Source organism: Cnephaeus nilssonii, assembly GCF_951640355.1.
Source record: "Cnephaeus nilssonii genome assembly, chromosome: 10".
NCBI classification, from domain to species: Eukaryota; Metazoa; Chordata; class Mammalia; order Chiroptera; family Vespertilionidae; genus Cnephaeus; species Cnephaeus nilssonii.
Window position 1 is genome coordinate 84,317,966 of NC_137081.1, and position 22,566 is coordinate 84,340,531.

General features: G+C 44.3%; 1 protein-coding gene across 4 annotated transcripts in view; it reads right to left on the reverse strand.

Moving 5' to 3' along the window:
* LOC307105835 (UPF0538 protein C2orf76 homolog) overlaps positions 1-22,521 on the reverse strand; it is an 80,928-nt gene extending 58,407 nt beyond the window's left edge. The window contains exons 1-2 of one of the 4 annotated variants that reach the window (XM_079781724.1): positions 11,364-11,484; positions 7,188-7,294 (exon numbers count right to left, since the gene is read on the reverse strand). The gene's annotated coding sequence lies outside the window, so the exon portion shown is untranslated. The other 3 variants (XM_079781722.1, XM_079781721.1, XM_079781723.1) reach the window with 3 other exon arrangements.
* Positions 22,522-22,566: the final 45 nt, after the last annotated feature.

Consider the following 22,566-nt stretch of genomic DNA (forward strand, 5'->3'; position numbering starts at 1 on the left):
CCCTCAGGCAGTTCCTCCAAAACCAAGTTCTAAATGTGATGATATGAACTCAAGTGAAAACCCTAATGCCTACCAGCTGACCGAAGGCCACACTGGAGGCCCTTGACAACCTGTGCCCTCCGCTCACATAGGGCCCAGTTGTAGATTGTAAAGAAATTCCTCCCCAGGAACACCATGTACACTTCTAGGCCTGTAATTTATTTGTGGAAGCCAGTATTGACTTAACCTCCTCCCCCCAAAAATACCCTTATTTCTATCTTAGACCTGCAGGTGTTTCAAAGAACACCATAAGCAAGCTCTCAGATGATCAATTACCAGACCACTGGTGGCAAGCTCTCCAAAACTGCCCTTGGTTAGTCAAGGAAGCTTCTAGGAGGGTTAACTGAATCATTATCTTAAATGTGCCCCAAGGGCAGTTTACCTACAATGAGTCTCCCAATTATAAAAGGTGGTAAGAAATCTTCTGACTTTAATGAAAGGGAGCAGTAATACCACCTTGCCCTGCGAATTCAGGTTAGTGGTTAGCTCACTGGCCAGGGTTGTTATGGATGACAGAATCGCTCCAGGCCTCTTCCTTGTGCCCCAGGTAGAATCTGTGCAATGGCTAGTACATGCTCCTGCCCTGTATTGATGCCTCAAACCTAGTGGGAAGTCAACAGAGAAACTAAAAGAAAAAGGCGGACAACTAAAATACAGAGCAATCAACCTGAAGACTAGCTGAAGAGAAGTCTTATAACCAAGGCTTTACAGAAGAAGCCACATAGAGACTGGTAGGAAGTGCAGAGATGCAAAAAGGGTTTGCCCTGCTCCCACGGGCAGTGGCTGAGGTTCCTGAGGGATATCTCAGCAGGGAACCGGGGGCTGCAGGGGGAGGGGGGCGGGGCAGGGGCGAGGGGGGGGGCAGTGAACACCTGATCAGCATGGGCTCTCAAGCCCAAGCCGGGCTCCCCAGCCCAGAGCACCAGAGCCTGGAAGAGGCACCCATGAAACACCGGGCTGGAAAAGCTGTGGGGTTTCTGTCCACTAGGGAGAGATGGAACTCCACTAGAAACTAGGCACCCTCTTAAAGGGCCAACACACAAAATCTTTCCCACCACTCACCCTGGCTCTGGCAGAGGGAGGGTGGAGCAGACTAGAGTCATGTGAGGAGAGACTGGAGTTTGTGGCTCTGGGGAGAGAGGTGAGGGGACAACTGCCTGGACCCCCTGTGCTGAGTCACTGTACTGCACCACAGACACCACCTTTCTTGGGTGGAACATGCTCCTCTGTGTGACATCATCCTGGGGAAAGCAATGGCCCCACCCTATGGACTCCCTGTTGATCCATCCTGCATGGGCTAGGGCCGTGGTCGGCAAACTGCGGCTCACAAGCCACAAGCGACTCTTTGGCCTCTTGAGTGTGGCTCTTCCACAAAATACCACGGCCTGGGCGAGTCTATTTTGAAGAAGTGGCGTTAGAAGAAGTTTAAGTTTAAAAAATTTGGCTCTCAAAAGAAATTTCAATCGTTGTACTGTTGATATTTGGCTCTGTTGACTAATGAGTTTGCCAACCACTGGGCTAGGGTGTAGAGGTATGGGCAGACCCACTTTCCCGTGATCCTGACTGGCGCCTCCACCTCACAGTAGATCCTCTTGATTCTGGGTGACTCCACCCTGACAAGGTTTGAGCAGAATCTGAGACAATCTGAGTCATGTAGCTCTGGGACAGGGGCCACCCCCCAACAACTTCCCACAAACCTCACCGGCACCTCCCCCTCTCTTGACTCCCAATGGCCCCTCCCTGTTGAGATCAAGCTCCTGGCAGAATCTGGGACAGATTGAGTTGGCTCTAGAACGGGGGAATTTTTTCCCTCACACCCTCAACGAATGCAGAGCCTTCCCTTCACATGGCCAAATCTTGGTTTGTTTAGATCTGCTAAACTCTGATGGCCTCACCCTGATGACTCCCTGAGACCTCACCCCACCACAAAAGTGTGCAAGCACCCAGCGGTAGCAGCTAGACTTAGTATACCCTGGGACACTGGCTGAGTGGCCTCAGACCCAGCACTGGCACCAAGACTGAATGCCTATAGATATGGAGAACACCTCTCGCCCCTACCCATTAACTCACTGAAAACCATTGAGTACAACTTGAGTACCGCCAGAGGTTCTCTCAGTGACTGAGCCTAATAGGTACCCAGCAGGCAGAGGCATTTGGAAGTGAACCTCGGGGTTCCTAGGGACTTTTGCTGACCAGCCCCCAGGTCCGGTGCTGATAAAAGCAAGCCTTGGTATGCAGTTTAATCCTTCCTGTGCAAACCCAAGCCCAGCAGAGGAAGCCACAAACTGTGGATCACACTGTAGCTCCAAACAGGTTGACAAGGGCCAGTCACAGACAGCATCTGACATTGACCTGCACCAGAGTCCCTCCCAAGAGGCACCAGAACCAGCATACCCAGTGGCCAGCATCAAACAACATCAGAGCAGGATCCAATTAGCTTCACAATTGGAATATCCAAAGAGAGATCTAGCAGGCAACAGACCCTGCTGAGGCAAATTCAGCTGAGGGGTCAGCACCTGCACAGCAGCTCCCACGCCTGTGGTTGGGGTAAATCCTCACCATTAGCCAGCCTGAGAATTGTCCCCACTATAAATGGGCCAATAGTAATCAAGACTCAATTCTAACAGGAGGGCCCACATAACCCCACAAGGGACATTCCTGAAGCACCCAGAGCAGGTGATCAAGGAGACTGTGCAGTGGGGTCCTACAAGACACCTACTACATAAGGCCACCTACATACACTGAAAGTCACAGCAGATCTACCCAACACATAGAAGCAAACACAAAGAGGCAGCTAAAATGGAAAGACAAAGAAACATGCCCCAAATGAAAGAATAGGAGAAATATCCAGAAAAAGAACTAAACGAAATGGAGGCAAGCAACTTACCAGTTTAGAGTTCAAAACAATGGTTATAAGAACGCTCAAGAAATTTAGGGGAAGAATGGAGAAATCAATGACAATTTAACCTAAGGGATAGCAAAGATAAAATATGACAGAGGAACCATAAAAAACAAGTCAGAGATAAAGAATATAATATCTGAAATGAATACACCAGAATAAATAACAGTAGGCAGGATGAAGCAGAGGATCCAATCAGTGACTTGGAAGACAAGGTAGCAGAAAACACTCAATCAGAATAGGGGGAAAAAAAGAATAAAAAAAAATAGATAGTCCTGGCCAGTGTTCTCAGTGGTTAGAGCACTGGCCCATGCACCAAAGGGTCACGGGTTTGATTCTTGGTCAAGGGCATATACCTGGGTTGCAGGTTCAATCCCTGGCATGGTTGGGGTGCATGCAGGAGGCAACCAATTAATGTGTCTCTCTCACATCAATGCTTCTCTCTCCCCACTCCCGCTTCCCTCCCTTCCTTTCGCTCTCTCTCTCTCTAAAGCAATGGAAAAAATAGCCTTGGGTGAGGATTAACAACAACAATAAAAAATACAGATAGTTTAAGGGACTTTGGGACAACATGAAATGTAACAACATCTGGATCATATGGGGTACCAAAACGAGAAGAGAGAGAACAAGGGATTGAGAACATATTTGAAAAAATAATGACTGAAAACTTCCCTAACCTGCTGAAAGAAAAAGACACACTAGTCCAGTAAGCACAGAAAGTCTCAAACAAGATGAACCCATAGGTGCCCACATCATAATTAAAATGGCAAAGGTTAAAGACAAAGAGAGAATCTTAAAAGAAGCAAGAGAAACACAGTTACCTACAAGGGAGCTCCTAACAGACTGTCAGCTGATTTCTCAACAGAAACATTTCAGGCCAGAAGAAATTGGCATGAAATATTCAAAGTGATGAAAAGCAAGGACCTACAACCAAGACTACTTTACCCAGAAAGGCTATCATTCAAATTTGAAGGAGAAATAAAAAGCTTACCAGAGAAGAAAAAGCTAAGTTTGTTACCATCAAACCAGTATTACAAAAAAATAAAAAGTTAAAGAGTGCTCTTGAAGAAACAAAAGAAAGAAGAAAAGAACAGTTATAAAGAAATAGAAAAGGAATCAAGATGGCAGCATAGGTAAACACCTGAACTTGCTGTCTCACACAACCACATCAAAACTACAACTAAAAGAAAAAACGGATATCATCCAGAACCACGGGAAGGCTGGCTGAGTGGAAGTTCTACAAGAAGAAGGAAAGAGAAAAGCGCATCTAGGCTGGTAGGAGGTGCAGAGGTGCAGAAGAGCGAAGGTACGGAGGCGCGCGCGGAAACAGGCTTGCAACTGGGTACGCTGTGGTCTTTTTCAATCGGGAGAGAGATACAAACTCCCGACTGCTCTGAATTCCAGTACTAGGCGAGACTCTGGGGACCCAGACTCATATGGGGAGAAACTGGACTGTCTGGCATCGGGCCACAACACGAGGGCAGCTTTCTCTCAGAGGTGGTCGCAGCGTGCATTGTTCCTGCACAAAGCCGCAGACACAGAGATCCAGGGACCTAGCTGGGGCAGGGCCAACAGGCTACCATTGCTGTTTACACCGCCCCATGATTCCCTGAGACCATGCCCCACCCAATTTACAACCCCACCCAAGCTGTGCACAGAGGCGTTTGCTTATGAATGGCCTGGCCTTTTGCAACCTAACCTAACAAACTGCAGCTGGGTCAAAGAACCACAGAGCTTCCAAAAGAAGGCCTAAAACTCGTCAGCAGCCTACATTGCTTCACAGCTGCGCCATATCTGAGCACCTCCAAACCCCAAACTAAGAGGAGGAATCTGCAGATCTCTCTGTAGCTCCTGCTGGGTGGTCTCAGGCAGGGGTTGACTTTGCACCTCCTTGGAGATCCAAGAGCCAGTGCACCCAGTGGTCAAAGTAAGACCACACGAGATTACAACTCTTCAGATCCATAAGAGACATACTCAGGGGGCAGACTCAGTGAGCACCAAAGGCCCACTGAAGCAAGTCCTCCCCCATAAGGGTGTTTCCAGCACAGCAGTTCTCCCATTGTAGACACAACTGGTCCTCAAAGCCAATTGGTCTGGAGGTCAATTCCACCCAGTGATACCAACAGCAATCAAGTCTTAACTACAACAAGACTGTGCACAGAGCCCACAAAGGGGTGCACCAAGAGTGTCCACCTCAGGTAACTGGGGAGGCTGAGCCACTGGGCCCTGTAGGACACCTAGCACACAAAGCCACTCTATCAACACAGGGAAGCAGCCAAAATGTGGAGACAAAGAAACAGGTCACAAATGACAGAAATGGAGGAAAGCAAACTACTGGATAGAGAGTTCAAAACCATGGTTATAAGGTTACTCAAGAATCTTCTAGAAACCTCCGAGAAATTAGGTGAGACCCTCAAGGATATGAAAAAGGATCAATTAGAAATTAAGCATACACTGACTGAAATAAAGAATAATGTACAGACATCCAAAAGCAGACTAGAGAATCCCAAGAATCAAGTCAAAGATTTGAAATACGAAAAAGCAAACAACACCCACCCGGAAAAGCAAAAAGAAAAAAAGAATCCAAAAATATGAAGATAGTGTAAGGAGCCTCTGGGACAACTTCAAGGATACCAACATCCGAATTATGGGGGTGCCAGAAGAAGAGAGAGAGCAAGATACTGAAAACCTATTGGAAGAAATAATGGCAGAAAACTTCCTCTACCTGGTGAGAGAAATAGACTTACAATTCCAGAAAGCGCAGAGAACTCCAAACAAGAGGAATCCAAAGAGGACCACACCAAGACACATCATAATTAAAATGCCAAGGGCAAAAGACAAAGAGAGAATCTTAAAAGCAGCAAGCGAAAAACAGTTAGTTTCCTACAAGGGAGTACCCATACGACTGTCAGCTGATTTCTCAACAGAAACTATGCAGGCCAGAGGGAGTGGCAAGAAATATTCAAAGTGATGAACAACAAGAACCTACAACCAAGATTACTCTACCCAGCAAAGCTATCATTTAGAATTGAAGGTCAGATAAAGAGCTTCACAGATAAGAAAAAGCTAAAGGAGTTCATTACCGCCAAACCAGTATTATATGAAACTAGAAGCCCGGTGCATGAAATTCATGCACGGCGGGGGGTTGTCCCTCAGCCCAGCCTGTACCCTCTCCAATCTGGGACTCCTGGAGGGATGTCCGACTGCCCGTTTAGGCCCGATCCAGGATCGGGCCTAAACGGGCAGTCGGACATCCCTCTCACAATCCAGGACTGCTGGCTCCCAACTGCTTGCCTGCCTGCCTTCCTGATTGCCCCTAACCGCTTCTGCCTGCCAGCCTGATCACCCCCTAACCACTCTGCTGCCAGCCTGGTTGATGCTTAACTGCTCCCCTGCCAGCCTGTTTGCCCCCAACTTCCCTCCTCTGCCAGCCTGGTCACCCCTAACTGCCCTCTCCTGCAGGGTTGATTACCTCCAACTGCCCTCCCTTGCAAGCCTGGTCCCTCTCAACTGCCCTCCCTTGCAGGCCTGGTCCCTCACAACTGCCCTCCCTTGCAGGCCGGGTGCCTCCCAACTGCCCTCTCCTGCTGGCCATCTTGTGGTGGCCATCTTGTGTCCACATGGGGGCAGGATCTTTGACCACATGGGGGCAGCTATATTGTGTGTTGCAGTGATGATCAATCTGTATATTATTCTTTTATTAGATAGGATAGAGGCCTGGTACACGGGTGGGGGCCAGCTGGTTTTCCCTGAAGGGTGTCCTGGATCAGGGTGGGGGTTCCCTTGGGGTGTGGGGCGGCCTGAGCGAGGGGCCTGTGGTGGTTTGCAGGCTGGCCACGCCCCCTGGCAACCCAAGGGGAGGCCCTGGTATCTGGAATTTATTTTCCTTCTACAATTGAAACTTTGTAGCCTGGAGCGGAGCCAAGCCTGGGGCTCCAGCAGCCATTTCTGTGGCAGTTAATTCACCTTCTACAATTGAAACTTTGTAGCCTTAAGCGGGTGAGCCCGGCCAGGGTGTGCAGAAAGCTTTGCTTCCCCTGCTGCCGCCGGCAACCCTGGCCTGCTCTCTCAAGCTCCATTCTGCCGCCATTTGTTTGAATTTGTTTACCTTCTATAATTGAAACTTTGTAGCTTGAGTGGAGGCTTAGGCCTGCAACGGCTATGGAAAGCTTGGCTTCCTCTGTTACCTGGGAAACCTTGCTCTCTGTGGCTGTAGCCATCTTGGATTGGGGTTAATTTGCATACTCACCCTGATTGGCTGGTGGGTGTGGCTTGGCTGGTGGGTGTGGCTTATGTGGCGGAGTGATGGTTAATTTGCATATTACCATTTTATTAGAGAGGATGCTGAAGGGTATTCTTTAAGAAGAGGAAAAAGAAGAAAAAGGTAAAAATAAAAATTATGAACAACAAAGTGACAACAAATATCTATCAACAAGTGAATCTAAAAATTGAGTGAATAAAAAATATGATGAACAGAATAAACCGGTGAATATAATAGAATCAGGGGCATAGAAAGGGAGTGGACTGACAATTCTCGGGGGGGAATGGGGTGTGGGGGTGCAGGAAGAGACTGGACAAAAATCGAACACCTATGGACGAGGACAATGGGGGTAAGGGCATGGGGTGGGGTGGGAACCGGGAGGTTTGGGGAGAAAAAAGAGGAACAATTGTAATAATCTGAACAATAAAGACTTATTTTTAAAAAAGTATAAAATAGCAATAAAAACATACCATCAATAATTACTCTAAATGTAAATGGCTTAAATGCTCCAATCAAAAGACATAGGGTAGCTGAATGGATAAGAAAATAAGACCCATATATATGTTGTTACAAGATATTCACCTCAAAATGAAAAATGCACAGAGACTAAAAGAAAAGGGATGAAAAAATAAAATTTCATGCAAATAAACATGAAAAAAAGCTGGAGTAGCAATACTTATATCTAACAAAACAGACTTTAAAACAAAGGCTATAGTAAGAGACAATGAAGGACACTACATAATGATAAAGGGAACAATCCAACAAGAGGATATAACCCTTGTAAAGATTTATGCACCCAACATAGGAGCACCGAAATATATAAAGCAAATCTTGATGGACATAAAGGAAGAAATCAACAGTAATACAGTCATAGTAGGGGACTTTAATACCCTATTGACATGAATAGATAAATTTTTTTTCAGACAGAAAATCAACAAGGAAAGAGCAGCCTTAAATAACACATTAGACCAGATGGATTTAATTGGTATCTTCAGAGCATTTCACTCCAAAGCAGCAGAATATACAGTCTTTTCAAGTGCACATGGAATATTTTCTAGGGTATGTTAGGACACAAAACAAGTCTCAATAAACTTAAGAATGAAATCATATCAAGCATCTTTTCTGACCATACTGGTATAAAAATACAAACCAATCACATGGAAAAAAAACAACAACACTGAAAAACACACAAAGACATGCAGGCTAAATAACATGATATTATTAAACAACAAATGGGTAAACAATAAGATCAAGGAAGAAATCAAAAGATACCGTGAAACAAATGAAAATGAGCAAACAACAATCCAAAATCTATGGGACACAGCAAAAGGAGTCCTAAGAGGAAAATTCATAGCATTACAAGCCTATCTCAAGAAACAATAAAAATTCAAATAAGCAATCTAACTTTACACAAAAAAAGAACAACTAACAAAGCCCAACGTGAGTATAAGAAATGAAATAATAAAAGTCAGAGAAGAAATAAACAAAATAGAACCTAAAAAACTAATACAAAAAGATCAATGAAACCATGAGCTGGGTCTTTGAGAGATAAACAAGACTGATAAACCTTTAAGCAAACTCATTAAGAGAAAAAGAGAGAGGACCCAAATAAATAAAATCGGAAATGAAAGAGGAGAAGTAACAACTGACTCCACAGAAATACAGGGATTGTAAGAAAATATTATGAAAAACTATATGCCAAAATCTGGATAATCTGGACAAAATGAATAAATTCATAGAAACATACAATCTTCCAAAACTGAATCAGATCATCTGAATAGACAGAATGTAACTGATGAAGTTGACGCAGTAATTGATAAAAAAACCAACTCCCAATAAACAAAAGTCCTGGCCCTGATGGCTTCATAGGAGAATTTTTATCAAATTTCCAAAGGAAAGCTAACACTCATTTTATGAGGCAGCATTGTCCTAATTCCAAAACCAGATAAATACACGACAAATAAAGAAAATTATAGGCCAATATCCCTGATGAACACAGATGCTAAAGTCCTTAACAAAGAAATTGGAGAACCAAGATTAACAGCATAGATAAATGCCTGTGCTCGACACCTCCCTCAACCACATCAAAATTACAACTAAAATACCGAACAACCATCATTCAGAACCACCTGAAAGGTGGCTGAATGGAAGTCCTACAACTATAGAAATAAAGAAGAAAGCACACCGGACTGGTAGGGGGAGCAAAGGCTCGAAACAGGCTGGTCCGACACCCACGTGTGCCACTTTTTTAATCCAAACGGAGATCATCTCTGTGGAGGCTGCCCATGAGGAGCCTCCACACAGACCCCCAGCCCAGGGTTCCAGAGCTGGGAAGAGAAGTCCCATAACTATGGGCCGTAAAAACGAGCAGGGATTGGTGCTGAGTGACTTGGGAGGCCGCTGGAGATCCAGTTGTTCCTCTTAAAGGGCTGGCACACAAACTGAATTTACAAAGTCCTGCTTCCTCTGAGCTCCAGCACCAGGTCAAGGCTCTGGGGGACCCGGACACATACGAGGAGGAACTAGATGGTCTGGCATCAAGGCAGGAATTCGGGGGCAGCTTTCTCCCAAACAGAGGTGCTCTCAGGGGTCATTGTTCCTGTGCTGGGACCTCCCGGGTCACAGGGCTGACTGGCAGCCATATCTGTTTGCTCCATCATGGTGATTCCTTGAGACCCCACCCCATCCAACTTGCAGCCCCACCCAACCTGTTTGCAGTGTCTTTTGCATGAATGGTCTTCCTTGCTCAGGCCTCAGACTTTGCTAAAATCTCTCAAACAGGCTGCAGCTGGGTCAGCGTGCCCCAAACCTATCAATAAAAGGCCCAGACCATGCACTAGCACCAGCCTGCCTTGCTTAACACCTGGGCCTCTCCAAGCCCAATAGAAATAGCTAATTTTGCACCTCCTGGGAAGCCTGTGAACCAGTGTACCCAGTGGACAGCTTCAGACCACAGCATATTATAACTCTACACATCCATAGACAACACACTCAAGGGGCAGACTCAGTGAACACCAAAGCCCCACTGAAGCATATCTTGCTCCATAGGGGTGTTTCCTGCACAGCAGCTCTCCCACTGTAGCCGCAGCTGGTCCTCACAGGCAATTGGCCTGGAGGTCAATTCCTCCCGATGACACCAACAGCAATCAAAGCTCAACTACAATAATGTATGAATACACAGCCCACACAGGGATGCGCCAGCTTAGATGATTGGGGAGGCTGAGCCACTGGGAATCTACAGGACACCTACTACCAAGGTCACTCTACCAATTCCAGTAGATATAGCAGCTCTTCCTAATACAGCAGTTTCCAACCTTTCGGACCTCACGGACTACCAGTGGTCTGCCTCCGGTTGCCGACTACTGTCCTAATACATAGAAACAAACACAAGGAAGCAGCCAAAATGGGGAGACAAAGAGACATGTCACAAATGAAAGAAATTGAAGCAAGCAAACTACTGGATACAGAGTTCAAAAGCATGGTTATAAGGTTACTCAAGGATCTTCATGAGACTTTCAAGTTATCTTAGTGAGAAAGTCAAAGACGTGAAAAAGGACCAGTCAGAAATTAAGCATACACTAACTGAAATAAAGAATATTTTACAGGGATTCAACAGTACAGTAGAGGAGTCCAAGAATCAAATCAACGATCTGGAATATGAGGAAGCAAAACACCCAATTAAAAGAGTAAAACAAAAAAAAGAATCCAAAAATATGTAGACAGTGTAAGGAGCCTCTGGGACAACTTCTAGCATACCAACATTCACATTATGGAGGTGCCAGAAGGAGATGAGAGAGAGAGAGAGAGAGAACACAAGATATTAAAAACCTATTTGAAGAAATAATGACAGAAAACTTCCCCTTCCTGGTGAAAGAAATAAATTTACAAGTCCAGGGAGCACAGAGAGTCCCAAACAAGAGAAACTCAAGTTTCTAGATGCTGAAACATTAGTGCTCCCCCGGGTCAGTACTACATCTGGCTTCTCTCCTTACACTCTCCCCCGAGAGGCACACTTCCACCTCCACACCCCTGTCTTTCATAGCCATCTGTATGATGACCACTCTCTAAAATATATTCCCAGCCCTAGCCAGTTTGGCTCAGTGGATAGAGCCTTAGCCTGTGGACTGAAGGATCCCAGGTTCGATTCCAGTCAAGGGTACGTACCTCAGTTGCAGGCTCCCCCCCAGCCCGGGCCCTGGTAGGGCACATGCAGGAGGCGACCAATCAATGTGTTTCTCTTACATTGATATTTCTCTCTATCTTTCCCTCTCTCTTCCACTCTCTCTGAAAAATAAATGGAAAAAGATCCTCGGGTAAGGAATAAATAAATAAATAAATAAATATACATTCTCAACTTTCAGTTCAAACTCATACATTAGGCTGTTTCACTACCTAACTACCACAAGGCATTTAACATATCCCAAACTGAACTTGGCAATTTAAATCTGACCTCAACCACAACCCAGATTTCCCAGTCTTGGTAATTATACAACCATCCACTGAGTTAATCGATTAGCAAAGGAGTCCCCCTTTCTCTTACTCTCTAGCTAATCCATCAGCAACCTTATCAGCTCTTTCCCCAAAATGTATCTTGAATTTTCCATTTCTTCCCATCTTTATTACTGCCACCCTAGTCTCTGTCTCTTTCTTGAATAATGGAAAAGGTTCCCAATTAATTGGTCTTCCCATTACTGTCCAGCCCCTTTATCGATGTGGCATATAGCATCAAGAGTGATCTTCTGAAAATATAAATCCAAGTATCTCTCCCCTGCTTAGATTCTCCACAGGCCCCCACAGCCCCTGAAGTAAAGTGCAATCTCCTATCATGACCAGCAAGTCTCTGTGTGATTTGAACCCAGACTCTGTCTCTCCCAAGTCCCCACCAACAGTGACACTGGTCTTCTTTCAGTTCAATGCTGGAAACCTTCTCGATTTTTCTAAAGCTGGATCCTCCTGTTCTCAATGGAAATGTCACCTCCTTGGAAGGACCTCTCCTGGCTGGCTCAGCCCCATTTGTTACTCCCATGCTCTCTGTTGCCCCAACCAGGAGACAGTAATGCATGAGGGGAAGGACTACGGTTTTTTGTTTGTTTGTTTGTAAATATATTTTTATTGATTTCAGAGAAGGGAAAGGGAGAGAGAGATAGAAACATCAATGATGACGGATAATCACTGATAGGCTGCCTCCTAGGGATCAAGCCTGCAACCCAGGCATGTGCCCTTGACCAGAATCAAACCTGGGACTCTTCAGTCTGCAGGCCAACACTCTATCCACTGAGCTAAACCACCTAGGGCAAGGACTGTGTTTAACAGCAATTTGCTTCTGGTGTTTAGAAGAATGCTGATATGGGTTGAATTGTGTCCCGTTCCCTCCACCCACACACACACACAAAAAGATAGTTGAAGACCTAACCTCCACCCAGTACCTCAGAATGGGGCCTCATTTAGAAATATGGTTGTTGAAGGTGTAATCAGTTAGGTGAAGTCCTACTAGGGACCCACTATGACTGGTGTCCTTAGAAGATGGCCATGTGAAGATGGATGTGAATCTACAAGCCAAGGAATGCCCGGGGCCCCCAGAAGCTAGGAGAGAAGCTGGGAACCAACTCTGCTGACGCCTTGGTTTGGGACTTCGAGCCTCTGGAACTTTAAGACGATTAAGTTCTCTTGTTTACGCCACTCAGTATATGATACTTTATTCCAGCAACCCCAGGAAACTAACACAAATGCCAAATTGGAAAGTCATATGTAGAAATGAGAGGTGTTCTTACGGAGGGAAGGGCGGGCACAGGGACATTCATATTATGTGTCTTTATTTAAAGTAAAACTTCTTAAAAAGTAATCTAATTGTTAAAAGATAGACTACAATTACAGTGAAGCCTCGCTACTAGGCAAAAACACAACCCTTCGTGCAAATGTCTCTTATTACACCGATCCATGTTAAAAGATACCACAGATAGGTCCTGACCAATTACAATGGAGTCAATGAAGACAGGCCACAAACTCAACTCTGTAACCTTATTGTAAGGACAGCGAAAGTTATCTGAACTCTGCTTTTGTTACGAGTTTGCCTCAAGGTTTCTGCTTTAATAAATTGCATTAATGATTGTATAATAGCTACCCAGCGTGTGTCAAACATTGTGCTAAATGCTACAGGTACATCATCAATAATCTTCAATAACTATCAGCAAAGTCAGTATAGCTGTCCCCATTTTACAGATGAGGACATGAAGGATGTGTGAGTTAAGAATAATGCTGCTGATTCAGTAGCAGAGCCAAGACTTGTCATTTCCATCGAGAGCTTCGTATCATATTACACAGATAATGTATTTGGCTCTAATAGAGAACCAGTTTCCCTTGCAAAAACTGCAGTGCTTGTACTTATAATCAGAAAATACTGTCAAGAAAGTTAAATTCGAAACTTACTTTTGGTATTATCCCAGAAAGGATGATTTTTAAAATAAACTATTTCTAGCCTGGCCAGCATGGCTCAGTGGTTGAGCATTGACCTATGAGTCAGAAGGTCACGATTCAATTCCCAGTCAGGACATATGCCCGGATTGCAGGCTCAATCCCCAATGTGGGGTGTGCAGGAGGCAGCCAATCAATGATTCTCTCTCATCATTGATGTTTCTATCTCTCTCTCCCTCTCCCTTCCTCTCAGAAATCAATAAAAATATATTTTAAAATAAATAAACTATTTCTAGAGGCAATATTTTTTAAATGTACATTTTACTAAGCACTAACCAAAGTTTGATTAAGCTCTACTGGAACTCATCTTTAATAGCCAAACCAATTAAGTATCTGAGCTCTTAGCTTCTTAAGAAGAGAAAATCCTGCTATTAAATTTGGTAGGGGATAAGCTTTAGCCACACGAAACAGCTTTCAAATAGCCAAAACAGAACTAATACTCTCCTGAAGAGAATGGGGAACAATGAGTCTTTATTCAACTTTTATAGCCACAACTTTCAGTTACAAATCAGGATACAATGTAATTCAGAGAAAATAGTAACAAATTTCAAACAGAACTGCCCTACACTTCTGCTTCTGAGAAGATGGAGATGTACTTTTTCCTATACTTCCTACTAAGTTCAACTAAAAGTCCCGGACACGATATATAAAACAAACATAAGATCTGAAAGGTGGAGAGAAGGTGGCAGACTGGCTAGGGACCTCAAGACCCAAGGAAAGACACAATGGTGAGGTCCCTGGAAGAAGTCGGCAACCTGTGAAATTCAGCAGGTGAAAAAACAACAACAAAAGCCTGCTCTTTGAGGGGTCAGTGCCGACATGTACTCATAAGGAACTGGTGGACATTGATATTGGGTCTCAAAAGAACTGTTGGTCCAGAAAGAAACTCACTGCAGACTGATTCATTTGCCTGTCAGCATAACTATTATTGCTCGTCGCACATTCAATTCTTACAAGTATATCTCTAGTGACACTTGATTTCGCTCATCTAGGGGAAATGATGAACAACATAGACTGATGAACAAGAACAGAACCAGAAACAAGGAGGCATCGATCGGACTGTCGGGCCTCAGAGGGAGGATAGGGGAGGGCGGGGGGAGGGGGGAGAGATCAACCAAAGGACTTGTGTGCATGCATATGAGCCTAACCAATGCTTAAGTTCAACAGAGGGTTGGGGCATCCATGGGGAGGGGTGTGGGATGGGAATGGAGGGATGAGGACAAATATGTGACACCTTAATCAATAAAGAAATTAAAAAAAAAAAAGCCTGCTCTTCCTAGCCACAGAACCAGGGAAGGGGCAGTCTAGCAAGACAGAAAACTTTCGGACAATAAGCACTCTACCCCAGCGAGAAATCACAGGAGAAACTGCCGCCCACCCACACTAGCAAAGGTGAAGCTGGAGCCCAGATTCCTTCACTGGCTTCAATAAAGAGGCCCCCAACGCACCCACCCTCAGGGCGATGTTAGAGAAGGCAGAGCAGGGAGCTGGGCAACAATAAGCCTGACTCTTGAAACCCAGTGTCAGTGGAGACCTCCTGGGGAGCTCAGCCTTCCAACTCCACTGAGCATAAGGTAAGGCCCCTCCCCTTAGAGTTTAGCTAAGGTACCCATTGTATTGCTACGTGGACATCCCATTTTGCTTGGCCAAGCGGCCTGCAGGGACCTTAAACTGACACTTGCCCCCTCATGCAAGTACATACCCTAGACAGCAGCCCACAGAATCCCCATGATTCCCTCAACAGTCCTTGTGAGCTACAGTTTCCCCTCCGGGCCTCCCCTTGTGCACCCCTTAGGTAAGACCCCCTGGGGCTTCCCAGAACCTCAAACTTTTGAATTGACCAGCAAGCCCTAACCTGAGGACCCCAAAGCACTCCACCCACAGACCCTAATAAAGGCATGTGCCCCAGGTCCTGCCGCTCTGTCTGCATGCACCCTGCCTTGACCTCCCCATGTGGCCCCATGAGGAGTGCCAGGTAGCTCCTCCAGGACCTGTGAATAATAAACTTCTCTATTTCAATTTCGCTCGCAATCTCTGGCTGAGCTCAGCGTCCTGCACCCTGTGCTCCACTTAACAAATGTTAATTTAACAAAATCGTAACAGGTAGTATCAGAGGAGTGGCAGTGAGTCAGAACTTTCACAACCACCCATCCATAATGAGGCCACCCCCCACCTCTACCTCAATGCCTGGGGAAGACACAAGGGGAGCACTCCTACCCCTCCCAAACAGAACTTTATCCTGAGGAGGCCTAGTGGGAAGTGAAAACTCCCACCCCACCTCAGGTGTCAACAGGAACAAATCAAGGACCTGAACTTCTATCCCCATCTGCAGTAGCAAGTCTTCTGTCAGGGAGGTGTCTGAAAAAAAGTCACTAAAACAGGAGATTTAGATAAGAACCAGAGACTCAGACTGTAACACCCAAAATTCTAGGTTTCAACTGAAAATCACTTAGCATATCAAGAACCACGAAGACCTCAACTGGAATGAAAAAAGGCAATCAAGTGATGCCAACACCGATACAACAAAAATGTCAGAATAACTGACAAAGGTTTTACTCAGACATCATGCGCTTCAATGAGCAACTGTAAATGTGCTTGAAACCAATGAAAAAATTACAAGGTCTCATAAAAGAAATGGGAGTTATAAAGAAGAACCAAGTGGAAATTTTAGAACTGAAAAACATAGATCTCAATTCAAAAACTCAGTGAATGGAGGGAACGCAGGGAAAAATCAGTGGACTGGAAGATAAAACAACAGAAATTATCCGACCTGAACAACAGAAAAAAATAGACTAAAAAAAAAAGCCCTGGCCGGTGTTTTCAATGGTACAGAGTGTCCGCTCCCAAGGCACGTTTGGGAGGCAGCTCATCAATGTCTCTCTCACCTCTCTCTCTCTCTCTCTCTCTCTCTCTCTCTCTCTCTCTCTCCCCCCCCCCCCTTCCATTCTCTCTAAAAAAATCAATGGGAAAAATATCCTCAGGTAAGGATTAACATCAAAAAATATATGAGCAGAGCCTTAGAGCCTGTGGGACTATAATGATCGGAAAAGAGCAGGGTTAAAAAAGTAATGGCTAACAACTTTCCAAAGTTGGTAAAAGATATAGTTCTACAGAATCAAGAGTGAAGTGAACCCCAAACAGAACAAACCTAAAGAAATCCACTCCAAAACACATCATTATCAAACTTTTAAGCCCTAAAAGAAAATATCTTGAAAGCAGAGAGAAAATAAACATTGCCTATAGGGGAAAAACAAATGCAAATGGCAGTGGGTTTTTCATCATAAATCATGGAAGCCAAAGGAAGTGGCACATTTTTCAAGTGCTGAAAGAAAAGAACCATCAACCGCCGGGCTGGTGTGGCTCAATGGACTGAGCGTCCTTCCAGGTTGGATTCCTCCTGGTCAGGGCACATGCTCAGGTTTCAGGCTCCATCCCCAGTAGGAGGCAACCGGTTGATGTTTTTTCCTCATCGATGTTTCTAGCTCTCTCTCTCCCTCTCCCTTCCTCTCTGGCTAAAATCAATAAAAAAACATTAAATAAAAAAAGAAAGAACCATCAACCCATATACTCTACCCAATGAAAATACTCCTCAGAAATGAAGAGAAAATCAAGGCATTCTCAGATGAAGAAAAACTAAGAGAATTTGTTAGCAGCCCACCTACCCTAAAAGAATGAAAACCATGGACCAACAGGGTCAATCCACCAACAAGATACAGCAATCCTAATGTGCATAAAAACAAAGCTGTTAAATACGTGAAGAAAAAACCTGGTAGAACTGAAAGAGGAAATAGACAAATCCACAACTGTGGTTAGAGATTTCAACATCCCTTTCTCAGCAAATGGTAGAATAATTAGAGAGAAAAGCAGCAGGGATATAGAACTCAACCATCAATCAACAGACTGCAATGGACATTTACAGAACATTCCACTAATGACAGCAGAATGCACATTCTTTTAAAGTGCCCATAAAATATATGCCAATAAGACCATATCCTAGGCCACAGAAAAACACATAACAAATTTAAAGAAGTGAAATCATACAGAGTGTATTCTCTGATCTCAGTGGAATAAAAATAGAAATCAAAACCAGAAAGACATGGGGTAAATCTCTAAACACTTGGAAACTAGGCAAGAGACTGTTATACAATCCCTGGGTCAAAGAGGAAGTCTCAAGGGAAATTTAAAATACACTGAACTGAATTAAAATGAAAATACAACATAAAGTTTGGGGGACACAAAGGAGAACTAAGAGGGAATGTATAGCACTAAATGTATACATTAAAATTTAAAGTCTCAAATCAATAATCTAACCTCTCACTTCAAGAACCTAGAAAAAGAAGAGCAAAACAAACCCAAAGCAAGCAAAAGGGAAAAATAATAATAAAAAAAATCAATAAAATTAAAAAACAGAAAGACAACAGAAAAATCAATTTTAAAAAAGAGCTGGTTCTTTGGAGAGATTTTTAAAAATTGACAATCTTGCACAAGCTTGTCAAAGAAAAAAAAGAAAACACAAATGACCAATATCAGAAATAAAATAGAGAATATCATTACAGACTCTGCACACATCATGAGGACAACAGGGAATGCTATGAACAAATCCAGGTATGCAAATTTCACAACTTTCATAAAATGGACCAATTTCTTGAAAAACACAAACTACCACCATTACCCATATGAGATAGAAGATTTTTTTTTTTATTGATTTTTTACAGAGAGGAAGAGAGAGGGATAGAGAGTTAGAAACATAGATCAGCTGCCTCCTGCACACCCCCCACTGGGGATGCGCCCGCAACCCAGGCACATGCCCTTGACAGGAATCGAACCCGGGACCCTTGAGTCCACAGGCCGACGCTCTATCCACTGAGCCAAACCGGTTTCGGCGAGATAGAAGATTTTAATGGCCTATAATTTTAAAACTCCCAGAAGAAGAATCTCCAGGCCCAGAAGATTTCATTGGATAATTCTACAAAACATTTAAAGAATTAACATCCGTTCTAAGCAACTTATTTCAGAAAATAGAAAAGGAGAAAACATGTCCTATTTCATTTTATGAAGCCAGTAGTTCCATAGCAAACCAAAGACATTAGTTAAAAATAACTACAGACAGATATTCCTTATGAATACAAACATAAGCACCCTTAAAATATTAGCAAATATAATTCTGCAATATATACAAAGAATTATACACCATGACCAAGTGGGGTTTCTTCCAGGGAAGTACGGCTAGTTCAATATTTGAAAAGAAATCCATATAATCTACCATTTTAATAGGCTAAAGAAAAAAAATCATGTAATCATATCAATCAATACCAAAAAAAAGCATCCGATAAATTTCAATATCCATTCATAATAAGAACTCTTAGAAATAGCCATAGAGGGAAACTTCCTCTACTAGATAAAGGACGTGTACGAAAAACCCTACAGCCAATATCACACTTCATGGTGAAGGACTGAGTGCCTTCTCCCTGAGATCAGGACAAGGCAAGTATATCCACTCTCACCAAAGACCTCCAACTCTGCCCACCTCTCCCAGTCCTTTCCCAGAAGCATTTCCCAAGTGCCGCCCTCCCTTTAAAACAGGAGTCCCCTCCCAGCTTTCCTGGAGCCAAGCCTGAGGAGTCACATTCCAAGCAACTGGAAAGTAAATACCAAGTGAATAGAATTCATCCCTTGTTAATACTCTACCCCGTGCCTTCTAGTAAAGCTTTGCTGTAACTGTAGTCCATTTTTTAATGATAGGTTACTTTTAGGAAGTGAGATTTCGTTTATAAGGAGAAATCTAATATTAAAACTACTATTCAAGAACTGCTTTCACTGCTGCTAATGCATCTTGCCTGACGGACTACCCTGAGAACCCGCAAGTGAAGCCTCTTAGTCAAAACAGGGATCCCAGGCAAGTGAGGGCGAGCTGCTATAATGGCAGCCGCCTGTCAACTCACTGGGAGGGGCTGATTAGGCCGCCGACTGGCTCACCGGGTTCCCCCTCTTCCCTTAACACTTCAAGTGTTCTGTTTCCACGGCTGGGAAATCAGAGATGACATGGTCCTTGCACCAGAGTTCATCTACTCTAGCCCACGGTTTCACATTCAGTTCTAATAAACTCAGCTGAGTTCCAGCTCATGGCTAATCAGAAGGAATACATTTCATAGTCAGAAAAGCACTTCGTTCATTCAATTAACATTAGTCGAGTGCCTAAGAAGTTCCAGGCATTTGGAGATAGGCATTGACCAATACATGGTGATCCCTATCCTCCCTAGCTTATGTAGAGGGGGCTCAGAGAGATGGATAAATTAAAATGAAATAATTACAAAGTGTGACAGTGGCTGACGTGGCTATAAACAGACCTGAGGATTTTATTTTTAAAAATAAATTTTAGAGTATATTCGGGGCCAATAAATTATATGAATTTTTAAAAAATATATTTTTACCAATTTCAGAGAGGAAGGAAGAGGGAGAGAGAAATAGAAACATCAATGATGAGAGAGAATCATTGATTGGCTGCCTCCTGCACACCCCCTACACTTACACTTTCTCCAGATATGAAAAGCAATTTCCTTTCCAAAACTGTTGAAATACAGAATTAAAAATTCAGCCCTAGCTGGTTTGGCTCAGTGGGTAGAGCCTCAGCCTGCGGACTGAAGGATCCCAGGTTCGATTCCGGTCAAGGGCACTGCCCTGGCTGCGGGCTCTATCCCCAGTAGGGGGTGTGCAGGAGGCAGCCAATCAATGATTCTCTCTCATCATTGATGTTTCTATTTCTCTCTCCCTCTCCCTTCCTCTCTGAAATCGGTAAAAATATATTTTTAAAAAATTCATATAATTTATTGGCCCCGAATATACTCTAAAATTTATTTTTTAAAATAAAATCCCAGATGCTGGTTTGTTACTATCTCTATGTTAAAAGCTGAATGCCATTCCACAATCCTTACTAGTTCCATACTTGAGTTGCTTTAAGCAACTGTTGTAGACTCACCTAGGCACAAAACTACCTTGTGGAAAATGTTTTGTTTTTAGGAAAGTGAAGTAGATTCCAAACAAATCAATCAACCACTTAAACTGGAGACTGCCAAGATAAAACACGAATCTGGCTTTCTACAATGTTTAACTCCAACCAATCTGAGGTACATTTTTAAAATTACATTATGAGAGGTACCTCATCTTTTCAAATATGCCAAACACAATAACCTAATGTTAAAACCTACTGACTAGCAGACACCGTTGACTGCAAATCTAACCTACACAGACAATAACCTGAATTTCCATCAAGGACGATGTAAGCACCAAATGATAGCCAAAATGCTTCCAGGTTTTATCGGGAAAAACAGCTCTGAACTACCATTTGGGGAGAAACCCACATTTCTTACAATTCAAATGTAATTTCTTCATATTTAACTCCAAGGCTTTTGTTAACGTGCTTGACTTTGTTTTCTCAAAATTATTCATAGACTACAGGCTCTAGATTTGTTCCTTACTATTGTACCTCTACTTCCTCCCATCTCATGAAGCCTCACCTACATTAAGTTACTTCTGAAAGCTTCCACCTGGCTTTTCTTTCTAATCACCTACTTTTGTAAATGGGGGGAGATTTGTAGTCCAGTCCTCTTGTCACATATTAGGAATAGGAAAGGAAAGATCTCTCTTTTTAATAATCTCCAGAGAATTTTCCATCAAATCCCTCCCTTCACCCACTCCTTTGTAACCACCAGGAAATTCTCCCTTTCATCTCTTGGGCATCACCCTCAAACTCTGCCATCCACCTGTGCTGCTCCTTTGTGTTCCCATGGAGAACATCAGCCTCTGTAACAACCTTGCAAGGGCCTGCCCCCCCCTCCCGCCCCGCCCCCTCTTCATCCTCTGCTCCAAAGCCTCTAGCTTCCCATCTCTCTCCGAATAAAAGCCAAAGTCCCTATAAAGATCAAGCTCTGCATCACCTAACTAGCCTGCCATCTCCTTAGCTCTCCAGCCTCATCTCTTTCCACTCCCTCCCTCACTCCCTGCTCCCACCTTTACACTGATTTTCTGCCTGGAATGCTCCCTCCTCTCCCTGAGGGTCCTTCTCAAACGTTACCTTCCCTTAACCCTCCACTGGCCCATCCCAGGTAAAACTGTAAACTTCCAACTCCCTATCCTCTAACAAACTTTCTATTTAACTTATTTTATTAACTATTATCCCTAATATAAGTTCTAAGGATGCAAAAAAATTATGTGGGGTTTTTTTTCCACTGCTGTATCCTGAGGGCTGGGAAGGTGCAAGTTACCTGACAAGAGTTGAGTAAATATTTGTCAATGAATGCAAGTGTCATCCACTTAAGAGAGATTTGCTGGACACCAGGCCTGGGCCAAGTTTGTTAAAGATAAGACACCGTCCCTGCCTTGAGAAATGCACCACAAACAAAAATGTGCATCACAGGGCTGCAAACTAAGGCAACGGGAAGGAGTGCCAAATGCTCAGAGGACGAGGCCGGCTTCGCTTTTCTAGGGACCGGTTCAGCTACCCATCGGCGCGCGGTCCTCCAGGCATCTCCTCTAGATTCCTGAGACGCGCACGAGGCCCCTCGCCCTCCCCACGCCTGGGAGGTTACTCATCCAGAGCGACTTCCGGCCTGTTCGCGCCCACCGGACACGGGATTTAAAGAAACAAATGTAACAGTCTCTGCTCTTCAGCCTTCACCCCCTCTCCTTTGCCCTGTGGGTCAATCCTCCCCGCAGGCTGGGACTGAACCCGGGTCGGACCACAGCACCCTCTCCATTATGTGCGCCCTACTTCCGCGGTCCCCACCTGCTCCCGGAGTTCCCTTCGGCTCCTATCCGCGCGTGCGCGTGCGCGAGCAGACCCACGTGGGCTCGGGTGAGGCGGGCGGCGGGCGCCGCCCAAGAGGATGGCCACGCCCTC